Here is a 12,807-nt window from a genome sequence, read left to right on the forward strand (position 1 = left end):
GGATGAAACGTGGTAAACATGGAGAAACTGATATTAAATTTGATAAGATCTCCCCACAAACCCCGCCCCCTCCTCATCCTCATCCTCCTGTCGTGTCACGGCCCTCCCAGCACACAGACCAGTACGCCTCCTTCAGGTGTGAGAGGACCTTACGGATCCAATTCCCTGCAGGAGCAAGCGGCGTTCCTGCACGCACGCATGCATCTTAAAGACGGTGGTGTGTGTGTGTGTGCTCCCTCACTCTGTCGTCTGTCCCTTAACGTTAACTCTTAAAAACGCTGTTGCCCTGACGTGAAGGGAACACCTTTCTAGTACCTCATTAACAGATATTGAATGTACCGTGCATACCCTTTTTTCTTTTTCTCTTCTTCTTTTTGTACAGATTTTCTAGATGAAATTGTAGCAGTCATGACAAAATTAAAAGGGGAAGTAAAAAAAAAAAAGAAAAGCCCAGTTGACTCAGGTGTCCAAACCAACGTGCATCTGTGTTACACCTCTTTTTTTTTTCCACACTCAGTTTAGCACAACTTTCAGACCTTGAGCTGCAAAAAAGTGATTTCATCTTTTAAACGTTAGCCGAACCAAGTGGAATAACTCGGACCAGGACAGTGGTGGTAGGACATGCTTGCGTTTCGTTTAACCCTCCGTTCTCATGGAGCTGCTGTCTATAGTGCATGTGAATACATTTTTAAGAGCCCCCCCCCTCAGCATCAAAGTTCCCCCCTCCCTGTTTTTCAGCCATAGTCAGTTTCCAGTGATGTACAGTTTGTCCCCCCTCAGAGTCTATGAGCGACAGGTGACTCCTTTGTCATGTGATAAGTATATATTTTTAAAGAAAAAAAAAAAAATAACCCCATAGTTTGGATTATACTCCTAAAAATGTCCGTCTGATGATTACGATGATATATATTTTCCAGTCCGGCGGTTCACTGTTGTTAAAGCCGTTGTGTTTTTAAAGGGTGCGCTCACTCCGTTGTTCGACATGTTGTACTGAAACATTTCAGAGAAAACGAGACACCCCCCCCCCCTTCTTCTTCCTCCTCCTCCTCCTCTTCTCTGTCTTTAAATGAGTCGTTTGTGGCTTTATGTCCTGCAGGCCTTACTTCTCCTCTCCCTGTTACAGTAGCTGGTGTAGAACGTTGCCATTGGAGCCACTCACTGCCTTAAAACCGTCGCCCACAGCAGGTGAAGCCAGGAGACGACGCCCGGATCCCCCCCCCCCCCCCCCCCTGATTATTACGGCCCCGTGCATTTCCCGTTCCAGTAAAGAACCACGTTTCGCCTTGTTTAAAGCACGCACTGCTCCTCCGGCAGCCACAGAATCCCCCGGTGTTAAGCTCTGACTTTGCATTTAGATCGATCACATTCACTCTTTGTTTGTTTGTCTTTTTTTTTTCTTTTTTGTTTTTTTTAAAGCAGATCTCGGCCGCTCTCTCTCTCGGGGCGGCAGCTGATATTTAAACCGTCGGGCACCAGACCGCGCCGCCCCACCTTCGCCCGCTGTGTCCCGGTGCAGGAGCGGCGCAGCGGGCGCTGACGTAGTTTCAGTGAGAGTCGGTCACTTCTCTCTCTCAGGGTTCAAATGCACACATATCCTTCAGCAGTCGCCCTGCGTGTCCTGTCCCTCGCCCCCCCCCCGAGGGTTTTTACTCCCCCCTACAGACTGTTGACCCGACGTCCTCAGACCTCTAGATCCTCGCTCTGCGCACAGATCTCCACCATTTTCACCTTTTTATTTTTTTATTTTATTATCCCCCCACCCCCCATCTTGGCACTGACATCTAACCAGGAATGAATGAATGCTTGAAAGTGACTGTGTGTAATGTTGAAACTGGGAAATGTATTTTTACAACATGTGAACGTCCCCCCTCCCTCCTCCCTCTCCTCCAATCACTCTCATTGTGAATTATTTTATTTCTTCTCTTTCACCAGACTGCAAAAACAAAAACGCCAGAAAAAAAAAATCTGTAACTAGGCTCTTAAGCTTTTATTTTTGTTTTTTTTGTTTACTTTTTTTTTTTTTATTAGAAACAATCATGTTTGTGATGGTAACCTCCAATGGTAAACTCAACACCGTATTTTAATAAAATCCTAAAAAATTTAATGTTTTGCGCCTCCGTTTTCATCTTTTTTTCTTTTGTTACTGAGCCTTTTGGAAATGCAGCTTTTATTCTGTTTTTTTTTTTTTTTTTTTAAAGCTGAATGAAAAATAATCTTGCCTGATTATTAGTGGTTATGTTGCAGACTGTTACGGCGGTCTGTGCGAGGACGGGAAGCTGTGTTTAGCAAAACTTTCGCCACAAACAAAATTGTTTAGCGCAGCTTGGCAGCTCTTTATGTGGAGCGACGCAGTGCCAGGACGGCTGTGTAAGGCCCAGGGGGCTAAAAGGAGGGTGGGTGGTTAAGGTGGTGGTGGGGGGGGGGGGGAGATTATGAGCTTTAAAATTGCTTCCACATGCACATAACCAGGAGACGTCTCTTAAATGGAGTCAGGAATGCGTTGTTGGTATTTATTCAGTGATTTCCAGGGATTATTTTAGCCCCGTTATTGACACCAAGTTGGATTTTTAGTGCCTTGCCAAACTATCCTTGGACGTCTCGTATTACAACCACAAACTTCAAGGTATTTTATTGGGCTTTTCTACGATTTACCGATTTAACAATAAAGTGGTGCATAAATGTTGACTTCAATTTTCTTTTTTTTATTACAAATAAAAATGTGGAATGGTTTCATGTATCTGTATGCTGCCTCTTTTAATGCAATAATCTGACATAAAATCCTGAGCGGACGCTGGAGTGGCACAACGGTCTACATACCGATCTTAAAATTTCAGGTTGTGCAAGAAAAGCGCAATCAGAGAAGCAGCAAAACGGCTCAACGGTTTCCTTTGGAGGAGCTGCATAGATCTACGGCTCAAGTGGAGAAATCTATTGACAGGACACCTACTAGCGATAAGACTGGCATATACACGAAGGCTGTCGCAGAGACTAGTTGGGTTTGCAGATTAGAGCAAACGTCTCATAAACACTTGGGTTACCATCACAGGGATTTAGAAGAGCGTGCGTTAAAGTGAAAAAATGTCACCAAGTGCTGCTTTAAGTCTGAATGTTGCATGGACCGTTCCCGCATCTGATTTGATCTGAACCAAGAGTCCCAAGGTCCAGTCCTCAGTGCCCGCCGGTGTCCTGTACCGTTTTTAAGATGTTACCCTCGTACCGCGCGCTTGAATCAAATGGCTTTACCTCCTCCGCATGCAATCAAGTCCTGCAGAGACCAGCCAAATCCTTAGTTATTTGATTCTTGTGTGTTTTTTGGGGAAGCAGATGTACATCTAAAAGGTGCAGGACATCAACAGCACTGCAGTTTGAGACCATTGATCTTAAATCTCTTATTTTACTTCTGGCTGTATGTTAAGGCTGGAATCTGAACCTGGACTCCAGTCTTAAGTCCTTTTGCTGCCTTAAGCACTTTTTTTTTCTCGTATTTCCCTGAATTTAGCCTTATCCACCTTCCACTCAACTCTCATCCCCTGTCCTCCATCACAGTGCGATGCTGTCACCACCACATTTCACATTGAAGATGGTGCGTTCAAGGCATAGCGTTTTTGCACGCTAGACCAAAAAGTTAAATCTTCATCTCCTCTGGCTGGAGCGGTCTTTCAGCGATGACACACTTCCATAAAGCTCAGATTTGTTGAATGCATCACCTTGTATCGGTGTCAGCAGACGTGTAGCTCCTCCATAAGTAGCATAGCTGCACTTCACACGGAGAATAAATGATACACAGGAAGACCTTTTCACTAATTGGTGGATCTAGACTTCATATTGATAAATCTCAGTAAATGGGCCTGAATACAAATGCATGGCATGTACATACAGGGCTGTCTCAGAAAATTAGAATATTGTGATAAAGTTCTTTTATTTTCTGTAATGCAATTAAAAAACATGAAATGTCATACATTCTGGATTCATTACAAATCAACTGAAATATTGCAAGCCTTTTATTGTTTTAATATCGCTGATTATGGCTTACAGCTTAAGAAACCTAAATATCCTATCTCAAAATATTAGAATATCGTGAAAAAGTATACTAGTAGGCTATTCAACTAATCACTTGAATCGTCTAATTAACTCGAAACACTGCAGGGTTTCCTGAGCCTTGAAAAACACTCAGCTTGGTTCAGTAAACTAAATCACAAGTATGGTAGTGGTTAAGAGACGACATAAGATTCTCACAGTAACTGGTGTACTGACCATGGCATTACTGTCCTTGATTGGCCTGCCAATTCCCCTGACCTGAACCCCATAGAGAATTTGTGGGGTATTGTGAAGAAGAAGCTGAAAGACACCAGACCCAACGATGCAAATGAGCTAAAGGCCGCTATTGAAGCATCCTGGGCATCCATAACACCTCAGCAATGCCACAGGCTGATTGCCTCCATGCCACGCCGCATTGATGCAGTAATCTGTGCAAAAGCATTCCCAACCAAGTACTGAGTGCATTCATGGACATTTTCAAATGTTTGATTTTGTTTTGCTGTTATAATTTTATTTTTTTTACTTGGTCTGAGGAAATATTCTAATATTTTGAGATAGGATTTGTGAGTTTTCTTCAGCTGTACGCCATAATCAGCGATATTAAAACAAGAAAAGGCTTGCGATATTTCAGTTGATTTGTAATGAATCCAGAATGTATGACATTTCATGTTTTTTAATTGCATTACAGAAAATAAAGAACTTTATCACAATATTCTAATTTTCTGAGACAGTCCCGTAGTATCCAAGTAGAATGCATTTAAATGGAAGGGTATAATGTGGAAAGGTGCAACGAACTGTAGGGGTTGGGATGTAGATGTAGGCTCATTACATGGCAGCAGATATAGAAAGGCCAGCTGATTAACATGAGCAGGAAAACAAATCACTCATGGTCTGGGTCCTTAATCGGTGTTGTTGAAGTTTGGGGCAGGCGCGTTGCACAATCACCTGTTTTGTCCACTTCTGAGAAGTGCCATGAGGCCCAGGGAGATAGCCGGTGTTTTACTGGACGTGACTCAAGACTTCAAACGCACTTCGGCCGACTGCTTCTTCAGCCTGACGTTTCCCCACCTTCTGTCAGCCTCCATGCTGCGACGCCAGGTTTTGTTTATGCGAGTTCTCCTGGTACGGGAGGAGACACCGGGGCCTCATCATCAGTTAAACCAGTAAAACGTGAACGCCGGTTCCCACACTGCTGCTGAGTCCGTAAATCCAGTTAAGTGCTCTGTAAAACGGGTCGGCGTGCCGTAGGTTCCAGTGAAAAACAACGTGGTTTTTGCTTCTGCCAGTTTCCAGATGTCTAACTTTTTTTTATCTTTCAGCACGTATTTCATTGTTTAAATGTTTGGTGTTTGTTTCTGTGTTTAGCAAGAAATTTTATGCAGCAACTGCATGGTGTCCTATTTTTTTTTTTTTTTTTATATGTGAAATATATTCTCCTTTAAAACGTTATTTTCTTTCAGCCTAATATTTCTTCCATTTGTCTGAACCAAAGTGTTTTCCACCACACGTCCTGGCTTCCAGATTTTCTTTTAAAACCTGAAATAACCGCGCTCAGGCATGAGAAAGTCAACAAAGAAATAAGATTTTTGAGCCTTAACGGGGGCAGCTTGACAGATCAGGGGGTGTGTGGTAGGGTATGGCATGCTTGTGCATACTTGCCCAAGTGATGGATTGGTCTCCAGGCAGACAAAGAATCCCACTTAGAGGGATCGTACTACCAACCCCGAAGGCTGTGGGATAAATATTTGTCTTGGGTTTTCTCTGGAATGATCGAATATTATTGCAGGCCATAAATGACGCAGATGCTGCGTGCCGCTCTGACCTGCCCCAAGCTTGGTTTTCGATCTTAAGGGCCCCCAAACTGTTCATTTAATCTGTATTGATTGTTTTTGTTCCTTTGATTTCTGGTTGCAATCAGTAATCAGTGCGAAGATGATTGGTGTTACACGTGTAGCCTGGGAAAAAAAACGTTTCTCTTTTGCTACGGAGTGTATTTGAAAGCACATTAGGTTCCTGGATTTGGGGTTTAAGCTGGTTTCCATCACGGTGTTTACACGGAGCACCAGGAACCGGATGATTCACATCCTCGCTTAAATGATTGAAGCTGTATTTAGCTCTCCGCTTCTCTGTGATCTCGTTAAGATCATCTCAAAAACTGGCCGAGTGGCATGTCAGAGTTTCCAAGGATTCCTTCACCGGGTTGCGTTCATTAAAATGAACTCTGCCACGTTTTTGTTTTATTTGACCCATTTCTAAAGCGCACACTCCCTTTTTAATAGGCGAATGCCTGCAGCTGAGAATAGTTGCTGACTACCCACAAGTTCATAAGGTTTAATTAGTGTTTACCAAACAAAGCTAACAGTGCCTATTTAAGCCTTGTCAAACCATTCATATTTTGTCTCCTAAAGACCACAAACTTGTGAGTCTCGCTGGGAGTTCATGTCACAGGCGAACATGATGCAGTGCGTAGTTTTGAGGTGGAAGGAAGTGGGTTTTCAAAAATGTTGTGCAAATAAAAATCTTAAGTGTGTTAAATGTAATTGCCTTCAGCCCCCGTTCCTCTGACACCCTCCCAGGATATAATCCAGTGCAGCCTGTTGTCTTCAGAAGTCATGTAAACAATAGAGTCCACGTGAGTAGGATGTAGTCCTCTCAGATTGTCAAGTTGTCAGCTCAGTTGTGCAGATTCCCCGACTTGAAAGGGTTTTTGACCCGTCTACATGGAGAATAAAACTGGAATCCACTCAGTTTGTTACTTTTCCAATTTCTTTTTCTTTTATTTTCTTTAGCAGTGGTCAAACAGGTAAAAAACCTTTAAACAAAAAAAAAAAAAAAAAAAAAATACACACATAAGTAATCGCATAAACACATAAATATCCATTAATATTTACAAATATACATGTAAATGTCAGCCTTAAATATTCCATTCAATACAAAATACTACTTGATAAATAACACCAAACACTGAAACACATACAAGCTTACGTAGCACAAACCACATATTGCCACTTTAATTGCACAAACCCTATTCATCCTTTAAATCTGTTAACCCAATTAAAAAGCAGAACCTCTTAAGCAAGCAGCAATTAAGCAGATTGTCTCCGTTTTGTTGCTTGACGCTACTGCCGTCAGTGAATTGTACACCCCCGTATTTAATCTCTTTTAGTGCAAGTTATATCTTTATTTATTTATTAAAAATGCACTTATCTCAAGTGTAATTTGACTTGACACAGATAGATAGATAAACTTTATTCCAGACTCATGGTCCAATAAATAAATAAATAGATGAGAATACAAGCACAATACAAGTACCATTCTCAATTAAATAGGAGCTTTGAGAGGACATGAATACCAGTGTCTCCACAGCTTAGACTGGTATCGGATTGCACTATGTTTGGTGTCAGTAAGTGACAAGATAATATCATTGCCAGATGCATTTAACCTGCAGATAAACTTATACGTTAACTTTCGTAAAACTGTCAGAACTTACAGCTTGTAAGGTATTGACTCTTACTGTGACAAACATCTCCCTCGCACTAGTCCATCTTGGCCATACCCGCAACGCATCATTATAGGCCACCTGCAGCCTTTGCAGGTTGTTTTTTCTATATGTAGACCACAGGTGAGCAGTGTACAGAGGTACAATATGCATTAAATAGTTTACGAGCATACAACATCCTACATTGTCTACAGATATCATCGTCTGACAGATTTTCTGTGATGATGCGCCCAAGATACCTGTTTTTTCTTTTGTAACACCCAGCACAGTATTTGACAGCCGAAAATCTGGAAACTGAATAGATTTATCTTCTTTACTCCTACAGATCATGACCACACTTTTAGATGGATTGTACTTAATGTCATGTTCCAGACCATACTCAGAACAGATGTTAAGTTGTTGCTGTAACCCAGCCCGGACCTAAAAACTGAACTTTTAAGCATATGCAAAAAAAAAAACTGCATGCAAGAAAACTGAACACAATGTTCTGCCACTGCGGGGCTGCTTTCCTTCATCGGAGAAGCTGGTCAGAGATGAGGTAAATAGAGGGTAAACCTGGAGGAAAACCTCTTAAGAGGCTACAGAAGACTTGGGACTGATGGATATTCTCCCTCCAGCTGATGATAACCCTAAATATATGATGGAACGGCTTGAATGAGAGCACATTAATGTGTATGAATGTCCCATCCAAAGCCCAGACCTAAACCCAGCTTGGAATCTGTGGCAGGACTTGAAAACTAATGTTTACAGACGCTCTCCATGCAGGCGGACTGAGCTTGTGTTGCTTTGAGAAGCAGAACGGGCCCAAATGAAGGTCTCCAGATTAGCAACGATCGAGCAGGAATACTCCAAAACATGGTGTGTGCAAATGTTTTGCACTGGCCAAGGAAAGCTACACATTAATTTCAGCACATTAGATTATTTTATTTTTTTTATGATCTATTACGTAAAAATCCAAATATATTCCACTGAGGTGTGTGGTTATAATGTGACAAAATTCAACAACATACAAACCATCAAGCTCTGTGAGTACTTTTGTGAGGTAGCGCACATCCATTCCTTTCTTTCACAAGATAAGCCGAAGCATGCTGTTTATTATATCCTTAAAAATTCACATCCCAAAGGAGGACATGCAGATTTCAGCTGAATCCTATGGAGCAAGGCATGGCAAATTTATTTATATAGCACAATTCAGTACAGGGACAATGCAAAGTGCTTTACATGATTAAAATATAGCAGATTAAAACAGAATAAAAGCAAGTAGGAATAAAATGTAGATAGAAATTAGAACAAAGAAGTAGTGATTCAGTTAACTAGAACAGTTGAAGGCAATCCTAAACAAATGTGTTTTTAATCTTGATTTAAAGGAACTCAGGCTTTCCACACTTTTACAATTTTCTGGAAGTTTGTTCCAGATGAGTGGAGCATAGGAACTAAATGCTGCTTCTCCGTGTTTAGTTCTGGTTCTAGGTATGCAGAGTAGGCTGGAGCCAGAAGACCTGAGTGGTCTGGAGGGTTGATACACTGATAACAAGTCTGTGATGTATTTAGGTGCTAAGCCATTTAGGGATTTATAGACTAACAGAAGTATTTTAAAGTCTATTCTCTGAGATACAGGGAGCCAGTGTAAGGACTTTAGAACTGAAGTTCTAAAGCAGACAAAGAGGGAGCTTGACGTGTTTTTAGAGGCAGGCTGATCTGTTTCTAATGCTGCTTTTTTTTCTTCCTTCTGGCGTCCCGGTCCGTCTGGTGGAGGTGTTCTGTGATTAGCTCATGGCTTTCCCCTCCTCTGACTTCACTTACTGGAGTAACGCTGACGGGACCACGTGATTGACTGATGATGAGGACGAGAGGAAAACTTCCATTTCTCCTGGAGATTTGCGTCAGCCTGGAAGATCTGCTGCTGGATCTGGTGTCCTAACTCTAATCTCTCATTTCTGTGTGTGTGTGTGTGTGTGTGTGTGTGTGTGTGTGTGTGTGTGTGGTTTGCAGTAATCATCAAAGCCGTCATCATTTCCAGGTTGCAGAAACATGCACGTTCTACCTGCCAACGTGAGTCCAGGGTGTGTTTTTTTTTTTGCGTGCTGCATGCACACCTGACCAATGTAAAGTTGTCGTCTAAAACAAATATGAGTCGGCCTGCATGCTGAGCTCACTGTCATTAATCAACAAGCGGAAGCAGGGGAGTTTTCTGCCACAGCGGCAGAACGGACGGACAGAAAGATGCAGAAGGACTGGACGCAAATCAAAAAGATGAATCAAGTCAGTAATGAAGGAAGAAACAGATGGAGAGAAATGTATCTGTTTAGCTGACTCCTTCAGACTCCGGGACATAAAATCTAAATTGTTACGTGATACCCATATGTCTGCTTTTTCATCGTCTTTCTTCGGCTCCTCATCATCAGCTGCGTAGTCCTGGAAGGTTTACAGGCAAGCCAAATGAGCCAGAAACTGCTCAGAGATCTGAAATGGGTTTCCAGGCTTAGTTGTTGTGCGGTGGTGAGCAAGAATCCTGATTAATACAGATTTTTAAACATTTTACACTCTTTTTTTTTTTTTCAATGTTCAGACGTGTTGCCAGTGTTTTTTTTGCTTCGTCTTGAATTTATTGCTTTTTTTTTATACAAATTTTCTGCTATAGAACTTATACTTGAATACTAATTCACAGCTTTTTTTTTTTTTTTTAGCTGTCTTCAGACTTGTACCTCATTATAGATTAATGGTAATGGTATGACATATTTAAAAAAATGTCAAATGACCATTACTGACAAAGACTCTTTATTTAAAAAAAACCCTAAATGGTTGCTTTCAGATTGTAATTTCTACACTGATCAGCAGATCAGCGTTCGATCCATCCATTGTCCTCTCCTCATCCGTGATCATTCTCCAGCTCTTCCTGGGGGATCCCAAATTGTTCCTTGGCCAGAAAGGATCCACAGTCCCTCCAGCGAGGTCTGTGTCTCCCCTAGGGTCTCCTCACAGTGGGGCGTGCCTGGGAAAAACCTGCAAAGGGTGGCGTCCAGGAGGCTTCCTGATCAGATGGCATTCTCTCACCAGGGTGTTTTACGTTTGTGACTACAGTGGTTGTGTAAAATGTAGTGGTAGTGAACGGAAGCAGCTGAAAGTCTCTCTTTCCTTCTCATGCCCATCCCAGGTCTCCCTTGTGAGGGTTTAATTACGCTACACTAACGCAGCTGTAAAAACAATGTTTTGAGGACACATTCTGTCTTTCTACCGACACGGATACCATGATGGCATGTTGTGTTTGCACTGAAAAGCACCAACCAGTCGCTTCATGCTAACTCTCCATCTGATATACCAGGGGTCTTAAACCCGGTCCTCGGGACCCACTGTCATGTATGTTTTAGGCGTCTCTTTCCCCCACACTCCTGAATTAAACTAAGGTGTGATGAACAGGCCTCTGCATCCCTTGATGACTGCTGTAGATACAATCATTTGATTTAGGTGCGGCGGAGCAGAGATCTAAACCGTGGAGGACACTGGGTCCTGAGGAAAAGGGTTGATATGAAATCTCTGGTTTATTTAGCCCAGACACTGAGGAATTAACAGTGAGCCCATATCAGGTCACACACATTATACGCTACACGGTCGCCCATATATGGTAAGGTTGATCCTGTTTTAGAGATGAGTTCCTCTAAATGTTTCTTTTTGTGTGTAAGAAAAGTACTTTTAAAATTTCTTAAATGATCTGTTTTGAAATTCAACAGAAAGGCCAGCTGTGATCCTTTTGTGCTATTTGTTCCTTTCCACAGGTTACCAATTGTTAGTGAGGAATCTAAATATAAAACGACCACCGAAAGCCCTGTAGGAGGGTTCTGACGCCCGTCTCCACTGGCCAATGGGGGCGAGGCAGAGTACAATGTGGACAGGACGCCAGTCCATCATAGTGCAAGTCAGAGACACGGGACAAAGAGTTCAGACCAGTGGACAGTCATGTTGTTGGACTGTGGGAGGAAGCCGGAGTACCTGGAGAGAATCTATTTATGCAAAGGGAGAACATGCAAGCTCCATGGTTAAAGACCCCAGGCTGGGATTTAAACCCAGAACTCGGATTTCCCGGCTGCTGATTGGAAAAAAATCAACTGTAATGGCCACTATAGTCGGACTTTGCTCTCGGAAAGTAGGATAAATGTTTAAAGGCCTATTTTCAGATCCAGTACAGCAGCTCTTTGCATCAACAACAGTAAGCAGTGATAAAATATGTCGTAAGAGTGCGTCTCAAATCAATGTTACATGTAGCGGCTGCAACTGTGAACCAAAAAAAACTGAAAGTGACGTTTGCATGTGGGTAAATACAACTTTAAAGGATGTTTAAAAGACGTACTGCAAACAAAACAACAGCTTTCCTGACCGTCGCCATATTGGAAACCTCGCCTTTAGTTTTTATTTTGGAATCAACTTCTCAGACTGTGTTAACTGGAACACTTTTTACTTGGGTTTACCCCATTCCCAGCTCCTATATCCGATTCCTGAGGCTAAGGAAATTAACAACTGCACCGGCAGGGCAACCCAAGTCCATTCATGATCAGAAATATTTTAATTGATGGTGTCCATGTCTTTCTGACATCTGACAACAAAAAGTGATCTGTTAAAAATAGATAAACATTCAACTAATCAGCTCTCCGTGATCGAAACCTACAGAGAACCCCAAAGCAACCAAATCAAATCAGATTTTAACTCTTGTCTGTAGCAGCAGGGCTGACAAGGCGGACAAATGTATCGGAATACGTAATCAGAGTCAATTTCTTCAGCTCATCCTCCCAATCTTGGAAAGGTGAAAGGGACGACATCTGTTGGCAAAGTCCTGGTGTAAAAGCTGATGTTCCCACGTGGTTTTCACTCGTATTTGCTGTGCAAATGCCTGTTCACATGTGAAATTGCCGGATGGGAAGCTGCCGACAGAGCTGCATCGCCACTGTCTAGGATTATAGTGGATAAAGAAGTTAGAGAGGCTGGATGTGCTGCAGTTTTAACGCTGACACTCCCTGGCCTGCTGTGCATACGTTTGACACACAGGTCTCTGCTTTGTTCCTTTAAAGCCATCAGTAAAACCGGCAGATTTCAGACACAAACTGCAGCTCGGACAGACTGACAAACGTTGTACAGTTTTTTTTTTCTTCATTGTCCGTTTCAACATGCTCACAAGTGGCAGCCGGTAACAGAAACCTCCCTGGTTGTCCATGTGCGATCCAGCTGTGGGAGCCTGGGACCGATCGCCGTCTCTCTTCAGCTCCACACAAACACAACGC

This window comes from Fundulus heteroclitus, chromosome 23 (genome assembly GCF_011125445.2).
Source record: "Fundulus heteroclitus isolate FHET01 chromosome 23, MU-UCD_Fhet_4.1, whole genome shotgun sequence".
NCBI classification, from domain to species: domain Eukaryota; kingdom Metazoa; phylum Chordata; class Actinopteri; order Cyprinodontiformes; family Fundulidae; genus Fundulus; species Fundulus heteroclitus.